This window comes from Zingiber officinale, chromosome 7A (genome assembly GCF_018446385.1).
Source record: "Zingiber officinale cultivar Zhangliang chromosome 7A, Zo_v1.1, whole genome shotgun sequence".
NCBI lineage: Eukaryota > Viridiplantae > Streptophyta > Magnoliopsida > Zingiberales > Zingiberaceae > Zingiber > Zingiber officinale.
In genome coordinates, this window is record NC_055998.1 from 16,044,300 (window position 1) to 16,064,145 (window position 19,846).

General features: G+C 34.2%; 1 pseudogene; it reads left to right on the forward strand.

Annotated features, from left to right (window-relative positions):
- Nucleotides 1-744: 744 nt before the first annotated feature.
- LOC122001046 lies at nt 745-19,700 on the forward strand (annotated as a pseudogene).
- Nucleotides 19,701-19,846: the final 146 nt, after the last annotated feature.

Here is a 19,846-nt window from a genome sequence, read left to right on the forward strand (position 1 = left end):
CTAAAGTTTGCGCATATCTCGTTAGTTTATTTTAAATGATCATTTGCATGGGAATTCAGCTAGACTGGTAAACACGTTGATACTGATGCTGGAAACTCTGCTTGCATTATTGTTCCTTTGAAATTTGAGAGTAACTCAATAAGATTCCCATTTTGATTTTATGCTGCTAAGTTTTATGATATAAAAGCATTACGGTTTTATAAACCATGGATGAATGACCTATTGGAATGCTTCTAAAATATTTCCATCATAAGGAACTTTTGAAATGCCTCTACATGTTTCATTACAAGTATGTAACATATAGACATCGGCTTATAGCCTTATATACTGATTGGGAATGGAAATGCTAGAGTTTCTTGATTAACTCGGAATTAGATGAAATATTGTTGATAACAATAAGAAAAAAGTCTTTGATATCAAATAGAACCGCACATGGTTTGATTGTGGACGCCAGCTGCAATGGGCAATACCAACTATGAAACCTTTTTTCAAGGATTAACCAAAGTACTTTATAATCAAATTGCTTAATTTTCATAGTAAACCACAATGAAAGATCTAACAACCCATATGTGGTCGTATTGCAATCTTCTTTTATTTGAAGCCTTGTTATCTGTTTCAAAAGTTTAACATGATCTATTTAAAGAATTTAATTAGTTACATTATATAGCAGTTGCAATATTATGTTCCTATCATTGTTTGTTGGCTTTCTTAGCCATAAAAAGATGTACAGACCTCTGCTAACTGCTGGAACTTCTTTCAAATAGCAGTGACAATCGCACTGTTAGAGAAACATAACTGACATTTTTTTAACTTTATGCACTTGAAGGTTCTTAACAGGGACATACCATGGGAAACTAACGAGTCTACTAAGCTCATTACGGGCACACATCTTCAGTTGTTGAGATGGTATGACAAAAGATTATGAAGCCAAAATGCTTCTTTACTTGATGATGTAAGTAAGTTTGTTTCCTTCTTCTTATACTGTTTTACTACTGTCAAAATTTGTGTTTGTGTTTGTGTTGTAGTACTATGTTTCACCATCAACCTTAGCCTTTTTGGACTCAATGCAGTGACAATTCTTTTTTTCACATTTGATTGTTTCATGTGTTGAATTTTGTTTTAAAATTCAAAGCATTTTTTTTTTTTTTGGTAGTGTTTTTAGTCCCACATTGTTAATTGGAAAAGCTTGGAAGGGCTTATATAGGAAGCCCTTTCATCCTTGCTTAGCAATGATAAGGGGACCTACATGCATGCGCGGGCCAAGCCCAAATCGAGTGGATTTGGGGGGTTCGAGCCGGAAATCCATAAATCGGACGTCACAGGGGAGGGTGCAAATCCCCAGCCCGTGGGCCTTGCGCTCACGGGCGGCCCGGTCTGTTTTTGCTGATTTGGTTCATTCTGAACCAAACCAGTTTCTGTTCCGGTTCGGTCTGAACCAAACCAGAGTTTGGTTTTTGTTCCGGGCGTGAGGGGAAGGACGCGTTTCCTCGCTAGCGAAGCAGTGCTTCGTACCTTCTCGGAGTGAATAAAAGGGGAGCAGCAGCGCCTCTATTACTCACTCAAGCCTCGAGCTCTCTCCTTCTTTCTCCCTTCTCTGTGCGATACATTTTCTGCACAGTTTTTCTGCCTTTCTTCTCGTCGAGTTTTTCGCTGCTTTCTTGTCCTGAGGCTTAGTCTTTCGGCGATCTGAGGTTGGGTCCGAGTGTCGCGTCCGTTTTGGAGTGCACCTACGGACGAGACGAGCGGTTATCGGATCTTGGGGGAGTTTTTGCCAGGGAGCCTTTGCACCGAGAGGCGGCAATAAATTCTCTAAGGACAGTCGGCGTGCCAACGCTTCAACCGGATAACTATATTCTAAACCCGACTCCTTTATTTATCAGTCTATTGCATGCTATTTTTTGTGCAAATATAATACTGCTTTTATTGCTTTGTTTTAAACATTCATAGAGAATTTATTGCTTGTATCAATAGACATGATGAATGATAGGGTAATAGGATCTGATGAGGCTAGTGCTAGACCCGAGAAATTTTACGGGCAAAACTTCAGACGTTGGCAACAACGGATGAAATTTTGGCTTACTACCCTAGGGCTATTCTCCGTTATAGAAACAGACCCTCCTTCACCTACTGAAGAGGAACCTGCCCGTAGTGCTGCCTTAGAGAGGTTTAAGCAAAGGGATTATCTCTGCCATGGGAGAATCCTGTCTGCCCTCTCAGACGCACTATTTGATGTATACTGCTCAACCTCTTCAGCTAAAGAGCTGTGGAAATCTTTGGATAAAAAATATAACTCCGAAGATTCTGGTTTAGAAAAGTATACTGTGGCAAAATTCCTGAACTTCAATATGGTTGAAGGCAAATCTGTGGTTGAGCAGACACATGAATTCCAAGTTCAAATTCATGGTCTTGCTAAAGGAGATATGCCATTACCTGAAAATTTTCAGGTCTTGTCTATCATCGAAAAATTGCCTCCGAGTTGGGAAGATTTTGGCATGACTCTTAAACATCGGAGAGGTAAAATCTCTCTAGAAGATTTGATGATTGCCTTAAATATCGAAGAAGAACATCGGAAGCAACATAAAAATGATGATACAAGAATGCCTATGGATTTTATTCCAAAGGCAAATGTAGTAGTCTCATCTGACAAGAAGAAATTCAAAAATCAGAAAATGAAGAACAAGATGAAACCTAACCCAAAGGTTCAAAAGAAAACTGGAACTAAACCTAAGCCTTGCTGGGCATGTGGACAGGTTGGACATTATGCCAAATTCTGCCCTAAGCGAAAGGACAAGAACCAAAGCAATACGTCCAACACCAAGGCACAAGTAAATGTCGTGACTGCTAGTGACGACACCAGCGATAGGTTTGTTACCTTCAAACCCGAACTAAACTTGATCTATCAACCCAATGAATGGTTAGTTGATACAGGTGCTAATGTACACTGTTGTGCTGATCGATCTGCCTTCCTTACTTATCAGGTAATTGAAGGCACTTCAGTGACCATGGGGAACCATTCTGCAGCCAGGGTGTTTGGGATAGGACAAGTTGACCTGAGGTTCACCTCTGGAAAAGTCCTGTCACTGCATGAGGTGCATCATGTTCCAGCGGTCCGTCGGAATTTGATTAGCGGATCAAAGTTAGTTCGTGCTGGTTATGAGTTGAACTTCAAATGTAATAAAGTTGTAATATTACATTTAGGAACTTTTATTGGAAAAGGTTACCTTAATGAAGGTTTATTTAAACTCAATGTAGAAAATGCTACTTTAAATAAAACTTCTAATATTGGTTGTTCATATAACATTGAGTCTTATGATATATGCCATGACAGATTAGGACATGTCAATTTTAATACCGTAAAAAGGATGATGAATCTTAACATGATCCCTAAGCATGTTATAAATGATAAGAAAAAATGTGAAATTTGTGTGCAATATAAACAACCCCATAAACCCTTCAAATCAGTTGATAGAAATTCTGATATTTTAGAATTGATTCATACTGACTGTTATGAGTTTAACGGTGTAATAACGAGAGACCATAAAAGGTATTTCATTACCTTCATTGATGACTACTCTCGTTATTGTTATGTTTATTTGCTAAAAACCAAGGATGAAGCTTTAGATAAATTTATGATTTTTAAATCTGAAGCTGAGAATCAAACCGATAAAACTATTAAGAGGTTAAGGTCTGATAGGGGTGGAGAATTTACCTCGAACCTGTTTCAAAAATTTTGTCAAGATACAGGTATAATCCACGAGGTAACTGCTCCATATAGTCCTCAATCCAACGGTATAGTAGAACGAAAAAATCGAACCCTTGAAGATATGATTAATTCCATGGGCAGTTCTGGGTTACCCAACTTTATGTGGGGGGAGGCTCTATACACTGCATGCCATGTGCTAAATAGAGTCCCAATGAAGTCAAGGGATAAAACCTCATATGAGCTTTGGAAAGGCTGAAGGACAAGTTTGAAATACCTTAAAGTGTGGGGGTGCCTGGCAAAGGTACTAGTACCTGAACATAGAAGAAAAAAACTTGGTCCAAAGACCGTAGATGGTATCTTCTTAGGTTATGCTCAAAATAGTGTTGCATATAGGTTCCTGATTATTAAATTAGAAATTCCTGGAATAGATGCAAATACTATTGTAGAACTTCGCGATGCTATATTTTTTGAGGATATATTTCCTATGAAGACGAGAACACCTCAATCTAATATTTCTACTAGAAATGAGCCTTCTTCCGTGGAGGTCCCATTATCCGTAGTAGGTACACCTTCCTCAAGTCACTCTAGACTAGATGAATCTAGTGAGTCTACAGAACCGAGAAGGAGCAAGCGGCAACGTGTGTCTACGGATTTAGGCCAGGACTTTATCACCTATAATATAGAAGGTGACCCTGTGACATATAGAGATGCTATGGCTTCTCCTGAAGCTAAGCACTGGAAAAAGGCCATTAAAAGTGAAATGGACTCTATTATCTCTAATGCCACTTGGGAGTTGGTAGATTTACCTCCTGGGTGTACCACTATAGGATGTAAATGGGTGTTTAAGAGAAAACTAAAGCCTGATGGGTCAGTAGATAAATTCAAAGCCCGCCTAGTTGCTAAGGGATTCAAACAAAAAGAAGGGATTGACTATTTTGACACTTATTCTCCTGTTACCAGAATTACTATAATCCGAGTGTTAATCGCATTAGCATCCATATATCATCTTGAGGTCCATCAAATGGATGTCAAAACGGCATTCCTAAATGGAGATTTAGAAGAAGAGATATATATGGATCAGCCTGAGGGATATGTAGTCTCTGGAAATGAGAATAAAGTCTGTAGGTTAGTCAAATCTCTTTATGGTTTGAAGTAAGCCCCAAAGCAGTGGTACGAAAAATTTGATAGAGCTATGCTATCGTTTGGCTTTGAAGTAAATGACTCTGATAAATGTGTGTATGCTAAAATGAAAAGTAATAATTGTATTATCCTATGTTTATATGTAGATGATATTCTACTATTTGGAACTAACCTTTCTATTATTAATGAGACTAAGGCCCTCTTAAGTGGTAAGTTTGATATGAAGGATATGGGTTGTGCTGATATGATTTTAGGGCTGAAGTTGACTCGTTCAACTGATGGAATAACAATTTCTCAGTCACTCTATGTTGAGAGAGTATTAGAGAAATATGGTTATAGCCAAGTTAAATCTGTTGTCACACCATATGACCCTTCAAAAACTCTCCACAAGAATAATAGTGGTGTGGCAGTGTCTCAATTAAGATACTCACAAATAATAGGTAGTCTAATGTATTTAGCTAATTGTTCTAGACCTGATATTTCTTTTGCTATAACGAAATTGAGCAGGTTTACCAGTTGTCCGGACAGAACGCATTGGGATGCATTAGACAGAGTACTCAAATACCTGAAAGGTACTATATCCTTGGGCTTGTGGTATGGGAGATTCCTTGCAGTCCTGGAGGGATATAGTGATGCTAGTTGGATAGCAGACACTGCTGAGTGTAAAGGCGTTACTGGTTATGTCTTTACACTTGGAGGCGGTGCAGTTGCTTTGAGGTCTGTTAAACAAACGATTATATCTCGTTCTACATCTGAGGCAGAATTGTGTGCTTTAGATACCACAGTAACTGAAGTTGATTGGCTTAAGGGTCTTCTTTCAGAAATTCCCTTGATGGTAAAGCCAATACCTTCTATTTCAGTACACTGTGATAATCAAACAACATTAGCTCAGATTAGAAGCTCCAAGTATAACCAGAAACAGAAGAGACATGTACGAATAAGATTGAAGTCTATTCGTGAGTTAGTGTCGCTTGGAGTGGTATCATTAGACTTCGTAAGTTCAAAAGACAATATTGCTGATCCACTCACAAAAGGACTTGATTCTGAGAAAATCAAGAGATCCAGTAAGGGAATGGGACTGAGGCCTATCCTGGTTTCATCTATAACGGCAACCCAACCTATCTGATTGGAGATCCCAAGAAGTAGGTTCATTGTGGTATAAACAAGTTATAAGGGTGAACCGTAAGCATCAAATTGATTGAGATGTAATCTCATAGTTTCTTCCCTGGATAGATGATTGACTGCTAGTAAGGATGAGCTTGGAGGCTCTTAATGAGTTCAAGGTCTTATTGACAGGTGGCTCGCAGTACATCCTTGGAGAACTCACCTATGTAAGTGTAACTGTGTGACCGCAGTGTGGGGGGTCTAGGCAACTTTCCTTAGCACTTATGAAACAAGATTCGGTGGCATGGCCGTAATGCACCAACCCAGAAGGACTCAACCGTCGCCCGTGATGAGTTGTTACCAATTGAATTCACATATAAAAAGGTTTAAGTTCAAGACCTAGTTCACTTCAAACCTATGTGAATAAGATTGGTATACTTAGGTGAAAATTCAAACTGGAAGGTATTTTCACTAAAAGCTCATTGCAACCTAGCCTCAGGACATATTTTTTTTTGTTTTGTTTTTTTTTTGTTTATAACCGAAATGATTTGAATTTGTGGGGGATTGTTGAATTTTGTTTTAAAATTCAAAGCATTTTTTTTTTTTAGTGTTTTTAGTCCCACATTGCTAATTGGAAAAGCTTGGAAGGGCTTATATAGGAAGCCCTTTCATTCTTGCTTAGCAATGATAAGGGGACCTACACGCATGCGCGGGCTAAGCCCAAATCGAGTGGATTTGGGGGGTTCGAGCCAGAAATCCATAAACCGGGCGTCACGTACGCGATTAACGCGCGCAGGGGGGGTGCAAATCCCCAGCCCGTGGGCCTTGCGCTCACGGGGGGCCCGGTCTGTTTTTGCTGGTTTGGTTCATTCTGAACCAAACCAGTTTCTGTTCCGGTTCGGTCTGAACCAAACCAGAGTTTGGTTTTTGTTCCGTGCGTGAGGGCGTGAGGGGAAGGGGGACGCGACGCGACACTGAGACGCGTTTCCTCGCTAGCGAAGCAGTGCTTCGTACCTTCTCGGAGTGAATAAAAGGGGAGCAGCAGCGCCTCTATTACTCACTCAAGCCTCGAGCTCTCTCCTTCTTTCTCCCTTCTCTGTGCGATACATTTTCTGCACAGTTTTTCTGCCTTTTTTCTCGTCGAGTTTTTCGCTGCTTTCTTGTCCTGAGGCTTAGTCTTTCGGCGATCTGAGGTTGGGTCCGAGTGTCGCGTCCGTTTTGGAGTGCACCTACGGACGAGACGAGCGGTTGTCGGATCTCGGGGGAGTTTTTGCCAGGGAGCCTTTGCACCGAGAGGCGGTAATAAATTCTCTAAGGACAGTCGGCGTGCCGACGCTTCAACCGGATAACTATATTTTAAACCCGACTCCTTTATTTATCAGTCTATTGCATGCTATTTTTTGTGCAAATATAATACTGCTTTTATTGCTTTGTTTTAAACATCATGCATATATATTTCATGGTTTTTATATCATATAATCTTGCTTACTTGAGTGATGTTTATTCTAGACTTGTTATTCATGTCTGTCTGTGATGTTTACTACAGCTTTTTGTCTCAGTTTTGTATCTTTCCTTCTGAAAGATTTAAATGTCGAAGAAGTAGTGTTTTTTAGATAAGTTGCTGCCTACCTCTTTTTCCAAATGATGGTTTGTCATTTTTTATTTACAAATGACAATCATGAAAATTTTAAAGCTAGGCATTGATAAAATTTAAACATCATCATATGTGTGTTAATGTTTATGGGCATTGATGTGAGAAGGAAATTTTATCCATACCTCTGCATCTATGTAACTGAATATGTTTCTTGCTTCTAATGAAGAGGAAAGAAAAACTGCACTTCTCCCACTCCTAAAACTAACAGAAAAAAAAACCACTTCTGAAATTGCCTAATTCCAACAGGCATATTCCAATAGTACGAAATATCTATGAGTTTCCATATTCTATATTTGAAAGGTGATTCACCATGCCTTAGCCTAATCTAATTTAACTGAATCAAAACTACAAATATATAATATGAAAATCATGACTTCTGAATTGCCTAATTCCAACATCCATGCTCCAATAGTACGAAACGTCTATGAGTTTCCATATTCCATATTGTAAAGGTGTTTCGCCATGCCTTATCCTAAATTTAACTTATCTGAACCAAAACTTCTCATTCAGCATCTCAGTTCCAGTTCAATCTACTTCATCATCAGATTTTTTGGGTATAGAGCCACTTCTCCTTTTAACATGAGTTTAGCTAGCATTATATTTAAATCTCCAACTGTTGGAACTCAGAAGCCATTGTGCATGTGAAAAATTTTCATTGATTTATGTTGCATAGTTTCCTGTATTTCTGCCATTGAATAATTGTTCTCCACCTCTCTTTTTCATTTATTGGACCTTATTTATGCATCTACATATCTAATTGAAATTTGTTATTAATATTGTTCTTGCTTTCTTGTGTATTTAACTAGTTCTAGGTAGGGCTGACAGGGTTACGCGTAAGTTGTTTTCACAGGGTGTAACTTCAGAATTTTTCATGTCTATTCACTATTTTAATTTACAACACCTAAAATTGTACTGAACTGTAGAAAACTTAGGGTGCGTTTGATTTATGTATGTTCCATTTTCATTTTATGGAAAACGCGCGTTTTCTAGAAAATAGAAAATGACTTTTCGTTATTCTCTATTTTTTCAGAAAATATTATCTATTTTTTTTAGAAAACAGACATGGAAAATACAAACTAAACACCACTTTTCAGAAATGCGCATTTTTCAAAAAATGAAAATGAAAAACGTGCAAATCAAACGCACCCTTATGTTGTGCGAATAATTTTGTGCACTTTCCATTCAAATCTTCAAAATTTACAGGATGGACCAGCTTATCTGCTTGTGTTCACAAACATTTTATGTGATATATCAAAGGAAGAGACAGTGGAGTATGTGCTTGCTCTTATTGATGAAATGCTTACAGGTAAGAAAAGTGTATTTTGAGTTTTTGACCTCTCATGTTAATTATCCTAATAAATTTCATTCTCTTCATTGAAGCAAATCCAAAGTGGGTCAGACTTTTTCACCAAGCAAGTGAAGATAGTTACCATGCTTTCATAAGTTATGTTTTTGATAACATTTTGCTATCACCAGTCATTGAATAGGAAAATGGTGATTTATGCTTCTCTTAAGTTGTCGGAACTACTTATATCCTTTTGTAATCCTGTTGGATGAATCTTTGAGGATCCTTTGAGGGAGCAGGAATTTATCTAATCAGCAGGGTATTTTTTGAAGTAAATGTGTCTTTATTTAGTGGTTGTAGTAGTTTAATGGTGAAAATTATATCTAGCAGTGCAGTTAGTGGACTTAATGGTTTCTTGTGTCTAGTTCCTATTTAAAGACATCTTATGTAAATACAAATTGAATTTTGAATGATATGATGCTTCTGGCTTCATTTGTTGCTTTGTTACTGACATTGATATGTTCAAATGTTTTTATATTGTTTTATTCTTCCTTCCCTGAAAAGAAATTCCGCCTTCTATTTCCCTACAGAGCCGATTCTTGTTTATAGAGAGTCTGTTTTTCTTTAATGATATCAATCTTATTTTATTCACACAATGCTCTTCCAATCTTTCAGATGGCTTCAGGAAGGAAATTGGTTCATACAAGAGAAGTGTTGTAAAATATTGACTCTTGTAGTAAGGTACTCTCAAACTCAATTTGCACAAATACTAAATTGATAGTTTAAAGTTCAATGGAGGTCTTTAGTTAATTTTCCTTTAGTGTTTGACCGAAAGCTCTAGATAGCCTCACTACAATAGGAACACCCTCATTCAAAAAGTCAGATCTCAACTATTAAAGATGTTTTAAAGGGACTACTTGATTGGCTCTGTTTTGACAATGTGACAGAATGTGCTTTCCAAGACTCACATGATTTATTTATTTTTATTTGAAGTGTTTTTTTTTTTGTGGTTCATGTCCATTGACAATGTTAGCTTATATCATTTTTTTCCTTAATCAGTAGCTGTTTATTTGAGTTACTCTTTGCTGATAAAAGTTGCTTTTGAATTGGAATTATAATTGCCTCAGGCTTTTTAAGTTTAATTTGATCTAGAATTTGGATGAATAGAAATTGATCAACTAAATGAAAATTTGGAGCATGTTTCCTAGACCTATAAGTCGATAACGGTTCTTGTTGGTTGGATATTACAGTGGATGGATCACCCACCTGTTGTTTCCTTAGAAAAACAATGACGAAGACTTCCATTCTTAGTTGCTATTCACCTACAAGTCATTGGAGTCTACTTCAACCATATGTCTGTAAAACCTAGAAACTATTTCAATATTGCCTCCTACCTCCTGACCACCATCCTTTGTGCCAGCGAATTTGATACCTAAGTCTCCCCATCCCAACCAATGCCTCAGCCAACCTCTCCATGAATCTCATTGGTGTGATACTCATTATCCTTCTCCATAGCGTCAACGACTATCCCTTCACCTTTGGCACTTAGAAGAAGCTAGTCCTTGATGCCATGGAACTCAGCGGTCTTGAGATCAGATCTAGCATAAGCCACATGTTTCAAGCTCTAAATTATGTAAGCATGGGAGATGGAGAATAAATTGTGTAATTTGAGGGGATAAAAGTTTATGAATCGATAAAGAAATTGCAGTTGGCAAAATGCTCCATATCTTTATTTTTCTCCTATTAGTTAATTTTTATAAATAATGTTACTTGCTTAACCGTTTGAAACACATTTTGATAAGTTGAAGTAGTTATAGCCATGGAGTGAAATGTCGTTCCATGTCAGGCGGCACGATATTTATCGTTCTACCGCTGAGCGAAACCGACACTTCACGTGCCGAAGTTTCATGTGGTGTGGAGAGCTGCGGGGGGCGTCTGGCAGCGTTGGAAGCATCCCGCGAAGCTTTCTGAGCATCCCGCGACTCCTTCAACACTGCGATCCGTGATCCCCCGCAGCGCGATTCGCATTTTGACACAGTAAATTAAATATTTTATTTAATTAATTTAAATAATTTCCAAGATATGTGTGATATTTCGAACGGATTTTTATAAATCCTAATTAAATATATAAAAAATATATTTAAAATTATTTTTTAAAAATTAATTTTATTAATTAATATTCTGAAAATTTATTTTTTTAATATTTTAAATTGCATTTAAAAATTCTAAAAAATTATAATAATTCAGAATTATATTCTAATATTTTTTATTATTATTTTAAATTTCATTTAAAAATTTTAAAAAAATCTAAAATATTCTAATAAATTAGATTTATATTATGATAATTTTTTATTTTTATATTTTTTTTACTGTTTTATTAATATTTTTTTACTATTTAAAATATATATTATTTAAATTAATAATTAATTAAATGAATAAATAATTAATTTTATTTAAAAAAATATATTTAATTATTTTTTCTAACCATATTAAGTTGTCCAATAATTGAGAATTTATATAAAATCAATATACAACTTATTTTTAAATTATAAACAATAATCATATTTATCTAATAATTACTATATATAAATAAAAAAAATACTGAAATCATATCGGTATGGCACGATACAATATCGAAACCGTATCGTTCTAGTCTGGGACCGAAACTTCGGCACCGGTCGAAATTTTAAACCATGGTTTTAACTTTATAATTTTATGAGCTTCTTGTTTCCCATTTTGGAAAACTTCTAATATATGTGTACTAAACAAACAGTTGTGTGATCAAATTCATTGAAACTTCATTAGATTAATCTACCAATGTGTTGTTATTTACTGAAAGTTGCATTTGATTTTCAGCTGATGCATCCATCTCATCCAACTTGTTCTATACCTTTCGCTGTAAATTACCTAGCCAATTTGCTGAGAGAACCTTCTATGAGGGTTTCATTGGTTCAAGCAGATGGTGTTAGTTTGCTAATTCCTTTCACCAGCATCGAATCAGCAGTCCATCAGGTCAAGTAATTTTATTTCTTTATATATATATATATATATTAAAAAAGGTTGATCTAGATATGTTTGTTGACTACAACTTCCAGTAGTCATTTTTTATGCTTTGCTGTTAATTGTTAACTTATGCAACATTTCTTTTTGACCATTGCATTTTAACAAAAGATAACTTCCTTTGGGTATAAATTCTGACATCACTTTTATGCTAGGTACAATTTTCATATTTTAGTTACTGCATAGTTTCATGATTTCATATCACTTTCAATATTTATTATGACATTTTCAACAAATTATTGCAACACTGTGAAATATTTACCTCCAGGCTTGTTATTTGTTTTTGTTTATGTAATGTGTACTCAAGGGTACATGCATCTTCTCTCTATCATGTATATCCAAAAGTGAAATAGTTTGTTCAGTGGGTGTGAGAACCTGAGAGATGCCTGCATTTATGTGGAACCTTCTGATGTTGTACCATAAGGTGAGGAATTGGCCACCAGGAATCTGAGAATAAGTATATGTAGGCTCTTACCCCATGGCTAATTACACCAACATTCCTTTGTATAAATAATTCATCAATTTTTACATCTTTTCTTTTTGTATATATATTTTTTTAGTTAACGCTAGGTGTCCAACTTATGCCGACTATTCCTAGGTGACCGGCCCGGCCCATGGAAGTTTTCCACCAGCCACCAGGGTAAATCGGGAAGCGCATGCAGTGGGCAACCCATCAGCCCAGTATTCTTAGGTCAACCACCCATTAAGGAAATTGTTTCCTTCTTCAGGCCCGGCTGAAGGCATAGGCCAATAAGGCCAATGCCTAGGGCCTCCATATAATTGGGGCCCATTAATATTATATTTTTTAAAAATATATTTAATAATTAAAATTTAATTTTAATAAGAACAGACGTTTCATTTCAAAAAATGCTGCTTCGGCGCTTCGATTTCCGTGCAGGCATGCACCGCTGCCGCTTTGATTTTTTACTGTGCACATTGTACAAAAGCTGCCGCTTCGTTTTGACGTTTTCCATTTTCCATGCACAGTAATACACTGTACAGATAGTGCATTACTGATGAAGGCTGCCGCTTCGTTTTCCATTTTCTATACACAGTAATATACTAGCCACCTATTCCAGCCACCTATTCCAACGAAAAATAAAACTTCAATTAATTATATAAAATAATTCCCCTAGAATTCTATATAAAACCACTATAGTCTACAGAATTGGATTTACTCATATTTTCATCCTCTAAGTCTCATTCATCCTGCTCATATTTTCACCTCTAAGTCTCATTCATCCTGCTTATATTTTCATCCTCTAAGTTTCATCCACTGTAATTTGTATTTTTTATTCCTCATCATCTCGATGGTGATTCTTTCAATCTCAGAATACTGAATACGACAAAACGCCCTTCACATTCCTTAATCATCAGGTAATATTTTTTTAATTTTTTCTTCATTCTTGAAATATTCTTTATTTATTATTCTGTATAAATAAAAAATTATTGATGAAATGGACCCAAATATGAAATATGATTGGAAAAATAGATTATTAGCAGTTGTATGGAATTTTTTTTCTCATTTTTCCTCTCTCGCAAGGAAATTACTACCATCGCAAACTTGATTTATGCACTTATCTCATTTATTATATATTTGTTAAGTATAGTTTATTATAAAATATAAACTGCTTAAATTAATCGATTCAAATCAAATTTAATATTTTATATTTTTTATTATATTTGTATTATATTTGTGTAGGTAATACTCAGTAATCAGTTTGAAATATCATCAAATTAAAACTACATGGCGTAAATCAGGTTTTATTGTTCATTTAATTCTAAGTAATTTTATTTTGATAAAATAATAGAGACTTATATTTTGATTATTTTCTTTTCTAATATTATTTTAATATAAATATGTCTATGAAAAAAATATGAGTAATGAAACGTATGAAAAAAAAGAAAAATAGAAGAATTAATTCAATCTCAAAAAGGCGCACTCGATAGATTTATTATAAATAATCAAAATTAAAACTCAGAAAATAATATAATTGAAAATTTAAATGAAAAACTAATTGAATTTTAACCGGAAGATAATACTATAGGACAAAAAGAAATCTATCAAGAACTTTCTAATGATCACAAAACAAATTCATCAAATATCAATATTAATGAAGAAAATAATTATAATTTAGAAGAAGAAAAAGACAACTTAATAAATCATGAAAATATTTTTTTTAATAATATTGATGAAACTATTATTCAAAATATATATGATCCAGCACAATGGAAAAATATAAATACAAATTTAATAGATTTATTAGTTGAAAAGGGTCCAATTAGAGAAATCAATATTTCTTTTCCAAATGATGAAAATTCTAGACATTTTTCTATGATTCATTACATTCGAAAATTACCAAATGGAGAAAAACATGATAGAAAATGGTTAATATATTCAAAAGAATTAGATAAAGTATTTTGTTTTTGTTGTAAATTATTTAGTCAAAAATCAATTACAATTCAATTAGCAAACGAAGGGTGTCGTGATTGGAAAAATCTTAGTGCCAAGCTTAAAAGTCATGAAACAAGCAGTGAACATATTATAAATATGAATATTTGGTTTGATATTGAAATGAGATTGCTTAAAAATAAAACCATTGATCAAAATTTACAAGAAAAAATAAATAAGGAAAAAGAACATTGGAAGAATGTATTAATAAGAATTATTGCTATAGTTAAAAATCTTGCAAAAAATAATTTGGCATTCCGTGGCACAAATGAGAAAATTTATCAAGATAACAATGGAAATTTTTTAGGTTTAATTGATAATCATAATCAATTTTTTTAGGTTCAAAATGGTAAAATTCATAATCATTATCTTGGTCATAATATACAAAATGAGTTAATAAATATATTAGGAAAAGAAGTAAATAATATTATAATTAAAAAAATAAAAGAAGCAAAATACTTTTCAGTTATACTTGATTGTACTCCTGATGTAAGTCATCAAGAACAAATGTCTCTTATGTTAAGATGTGTAGATATTTCAACAAGTCCAATCAAAATAGAAGAATATTTTATAGAATTTTTAAAAGTAGATGATACATCAGGAAAAGGTCTTTTTGATACACTTATTAATATACTAAAGAAAATTGAACTGGATGTGAATGACATAAGAGGACAAGGATATGATAATGGAGCTAATATGAAAGGTAAACAACAAGGTGTGCAAAAGAGATTGTTAGATATAAATTCTACGGCTTTTTATACACCATGTGGTTGTCATAGTCTTAATTTAGTACTATGTGATATGACTAATTCTTGTCCTAGTGCTATAACATTTTTTGGTGTGGTACAACGTATTTACTCATTATTTTCTTCTTCTACAAAAAGATGGAAAATTTTACAAGACCATGTTTCTAATTTAACTTTTAAACCATTATCACAAACACGTTGGGAAAGTCATCTTGAAAGCGTTAAAGCAATAAAATATCAAGCTCCACAGATAAAAGAAGCTTTATATAAACTTGCAGAAATTAGTGATGATCCTAAAACAAAAAGTGAAGCAAATTCTTTAGCAACATATGAGTTTGAAAATTTTGAATTTTTATTAGGTATAGTTATTTGGTATGATATATTATTTGCAGTTAACACTGTTAATAATTTTTTACAATATAAAGATATGAACATTGCTATTGCATTAGATCAGTTAAAAGATCTTGTTTCTTTTTTTAATGATTATAGAGAAAATGGATTTATATCTGCTGTGATTTCTGCTAAAGAGATTGCAAATGAAATGAATATAGAACCAAAATTTTGTGAAAAACATGTAATTAGAAGAAATAAACGATTTGATGAGAATAAAATTAATGAAGTGAAGCTTTCACCTGAAGAATATTTTAAAATTAATTACTTTAATTATATTATTGACCATGTCATTTCTTCACTTCAAAGTAGATTTGAACAATTTAAAATATATGAAGATAATTTTAATTTTTTATATGATGTAGAAAAGTTAAAATTGCTTGATGATGAGTTTTTAAAATAAAATGTTTAAATCTTGAAAACTTTTTAACACATGACATGTTATCCGATATTGATGGTTTAGATTTATTTTTAGAATTAAAAGTTTTAAGAGAAATAATAAATCCAAAATTAAAAACCGCACTTGAGGTATTGAACCTTATAAAAAAATTAAATTCTTTTCCTAATGCATGGATAGCTTATAGAATATTATTAACTATACCTGTTAGTGTAGCTTCAGCAGAAAGAAGTTTTTCAAAATTAAAATTAATAAAGTCTTATTTACGTCCAACAATGTCTCAAGAAAGATTAAATAATCTAGCAATTTTATCAATTGAAAAAAAAATATTATCAAAACTCGAATATAAAAATTTAATTAATAATTTTGCATCTCAAAAAGTTAGAAAACTAAATTTTACATAAAAAAATTATTTTAAATTAATATTTTATTTTTTAAAAAAAATTTTTTTAAACCCACCATTGTCAGTCCCAAGTTCGAATGAAAAAGGTGAGGAAATTTTTTTTTTTTAAAAAAAATATTAAAGGCCTAAATATATTTTTTTTGCCTAGGGCCTCATAGAACCTTGAGACGGCCCTATCCTTCTTTTTGTATATTTAGTATTCTGGCTAGGTGCCCAAGCCCTCAATTGGATGTGAGGCCTAAGTGTTTCAGATGGGATGAGGAGGAATATCTTCAACCATGATTTTAATTCTCATTGTAGTGCTTATACCAAGCCTTCATCTCATTGTTACAATATTGGGGGCATATGTTTTCATGCATGCTATGAGTGTTTACATCGATACTAACTATTTTGATGGTAGGTGTTTCTTTTATTCTCCGCTTTATCCCAAAATTGTTATCCAGCTTTGATGAAGGAAAATAGTTGTATAAGTTTAACTTGAACAACGAAATGTACAAAAGAGGATGTTTTCTTGTTTCCTTGCACCATTAGCTTGTCTTGACCTATATGGCGTAGGATTATTTTGAGCAGATCCTAGCCAATTGGTTCATCCTACTGGTCATTAAGATTATAAGACAATTTAAAATGTACACTGCTTTGGTTTCTAATGCTACCAAACTCCGTTCTTTTATGTTAAACCCAGAAATCAATGTTTGTTTTTTTGGCAGCTTCTATCTGAAACTTGCCTTTGGATTTGGCTCTTGTCCTATTATGATGCAGCAGTTGATTACTTGGCCACTGTTAGGGTTCTGCCAAGGCTTGTTGAGGTTGCAAAAGGTTCAACCAAAGAAAAGGTTTAATTCTGCCAATGTTTCTCCCAGTCTTTAAACTTGGTAGCTGGCAAAATTTAAACTATCTATACTGTGCAGCTTGTGAGGGTCATTGTACTAACATTGCACAATTTATTGCCAACGCCAGTATGTGGGGCACAAATGATTGATATTGGATTATCACAGGTCATCCAGTCTCTAAAAGCTCAGGCTTGGAGTGATGAGATTACACTTGTAATCCCCTTGATACCAGTTGTGATACAAGTTAGTGTTAAAATCATGATATATGTGATTCAATGTTGTTAAAATCATGATTATATGATTCAGTACTGTTAAAATCATGATATATATGATTCAATGCTGCTACACACTGATTATTGCCTAAGTTTTGAACAATATTGAATAAGTCTTGAACAATATTGAATTTTTAGTGATCCATGGTAGAGAAGCTATGTAAAAAAAATATGAAGCTATGCATAAGAAAATACATCTATCGGCACATTAAATAAATCTAAATTCAACATGGATTGACTCACTCAGTTGTATTTGTGGCTGCAAGTTGCAAAATTATAATTATTAAAGGCCACAGAGAAATAGCAGAAATGTTGATAAGTCTGTCTTTGAAATGGTGAAAGTGCATGGTTACCTTTATGTAATTGTTCATTCCAAGAGACTTACAGGGGCAATGAAAATGATTTAGTCTTTATCAATGCGCTGAGTGCTGGGGGAAAAATGCCCTTTACTATTAATCTGGGACACCGATACGGTGATTGGTGATCCTTGACCTCCATATATATTTGCCACTTACCCAAATACATTTTATGTTGTTGCCACGCACTGTGTTGTTGTACTTTTCCCTTTACAACTTTGGAATTGAATGAGCTACCATTTAAAGCCAATGTTTCTGTTTTATTACAACATTTTTATAGCAATTTCTTATGGAATTGGATATTGTAGTCATCCATGTAAAATTTTTCTTTTAGTTTGCTAGCAGCATATGAGCCTCATTGTTATTTATCAGTCCTGCACATCTTTGGTATTTACCGCGCCAGCAATAACAACAACAAAGAAATAAATATATTTAGTATTCACTTTTATTTCTTAAGTGACCTGAACTCTATGCTTATCAAACCATACCAGTGATATGGAACCACACACACTGACACTTATCACTGAGGATCCCTTGAAAAATGGTGGTCCTCCCACTCTTTTACTCTGACCCGATATTGCTCTTATCAGTCAGTATGGGATGAGATTATAAACATTTCTTGCTTGTATTTATTCATTTAGCTTTCTTTGATCTAAGTTTATATGATCGTGATGCAGCTTTCTTGCTTGTATCTAGGATTTATTGGATGGACTGAATCAACTGGAAGAGGGACTTAAAGAACACATTAAAACTTTTGAGTTCCTTTGATAAGTATAGCAGGAAGTCCTTGTGGGTCATCCTTATTGGTATCCTGTGCACAAGGATCCAGGCTTTTGGCAAGAGAACATTACAAATTTTGAAGAAAATGATTTCCAGGTAATTTATGCTGCTATCAATTTTTGAAAGAAAAATTGCATGAAGCCCTTGATCTAATTGCACACGTGCATTAGTGAACTAGCATGGCTACTCTATTCCTTTAGACTTCATTGTGGACAAGGGGCTTGTGCAAGAGCTAAGGACACTTCCAAATTAGCTAGATGGTTGTATCTTGTTTTTGAATTGTCATTGTTTTTTTAGCTGTTGCTGATGGTCTTAAAGTTAGTATTAATTGTATGTTAAGGGTCATGGTTGTAGAAATGAAAAGGGAAAAAGGTCTTCCATATGATATCCACAAGTTACTGTCTATCAGCAAACTCACACTGGGGACAGTAGCTTCAGCTGTTCAGCATGAAAAAAAATCTTGATTCACAATGTAAATAAGAGTTGGGGGAAAAGTTCCATGTAATTGAATCCAGCTATCACTAAGTTTTCAAGTCATATGCCCGTATGCTTGATTTTGTGACCGAATGCTAAATTTTTTTATAAGGAATCAGTTCATGGCTTTATACGAGAGATCTCAAACTGTAATTAAACTTGATCTTTTATCCTCATGACAAAATATTCCAGTATTTTTACCTTGTTGAACAAAAATTGATGATTTGAAATTGTACCATATTTGTGAATAGTAAGGAGATAAAGGAGCTCTGGCCAGAACGTTACTCCAGAACATTTTGTGCAAGTTCTACGTGTCCTTGTTACTATCCTTGATACTTGTACTGATGTTCCAGTCCTTGCTGTTGCTTGCTATGATCTGTCTCAGTTTATTCAGTATTACCCTGCTGGAAGAATCATTGTGTCAAACCTGAAGGCTAAGGATCGGATGATGAAGCTATGAATCATGAAAATACTGAGGCGACAAAGAATCCCTTCTATGTATCCGAAGTCTTTTTCTTGGTGCCAAATATGCTAGCTTTTTGCAGGTTTAAGATAACGGTCCCTACAGTGAACCCTGATGATTCAATTTTATTTAAAATTTTTTACTGAAATACTGTGGCAGATGGATACAAAGAGTATTGTTTGTTTTCCTCTCCAAGGTGCCTTCCTCTTCTCAGATTGGTAAGCTTTGCCATTCTTGCTTCGTAAATAAATTGTATTCTCCATTTCAAATGCTCGAGCGTTGTATTTGGAAACCAGAAATAAATAACTCAATTCTTATGTTCTTTAGTTTTCCATTC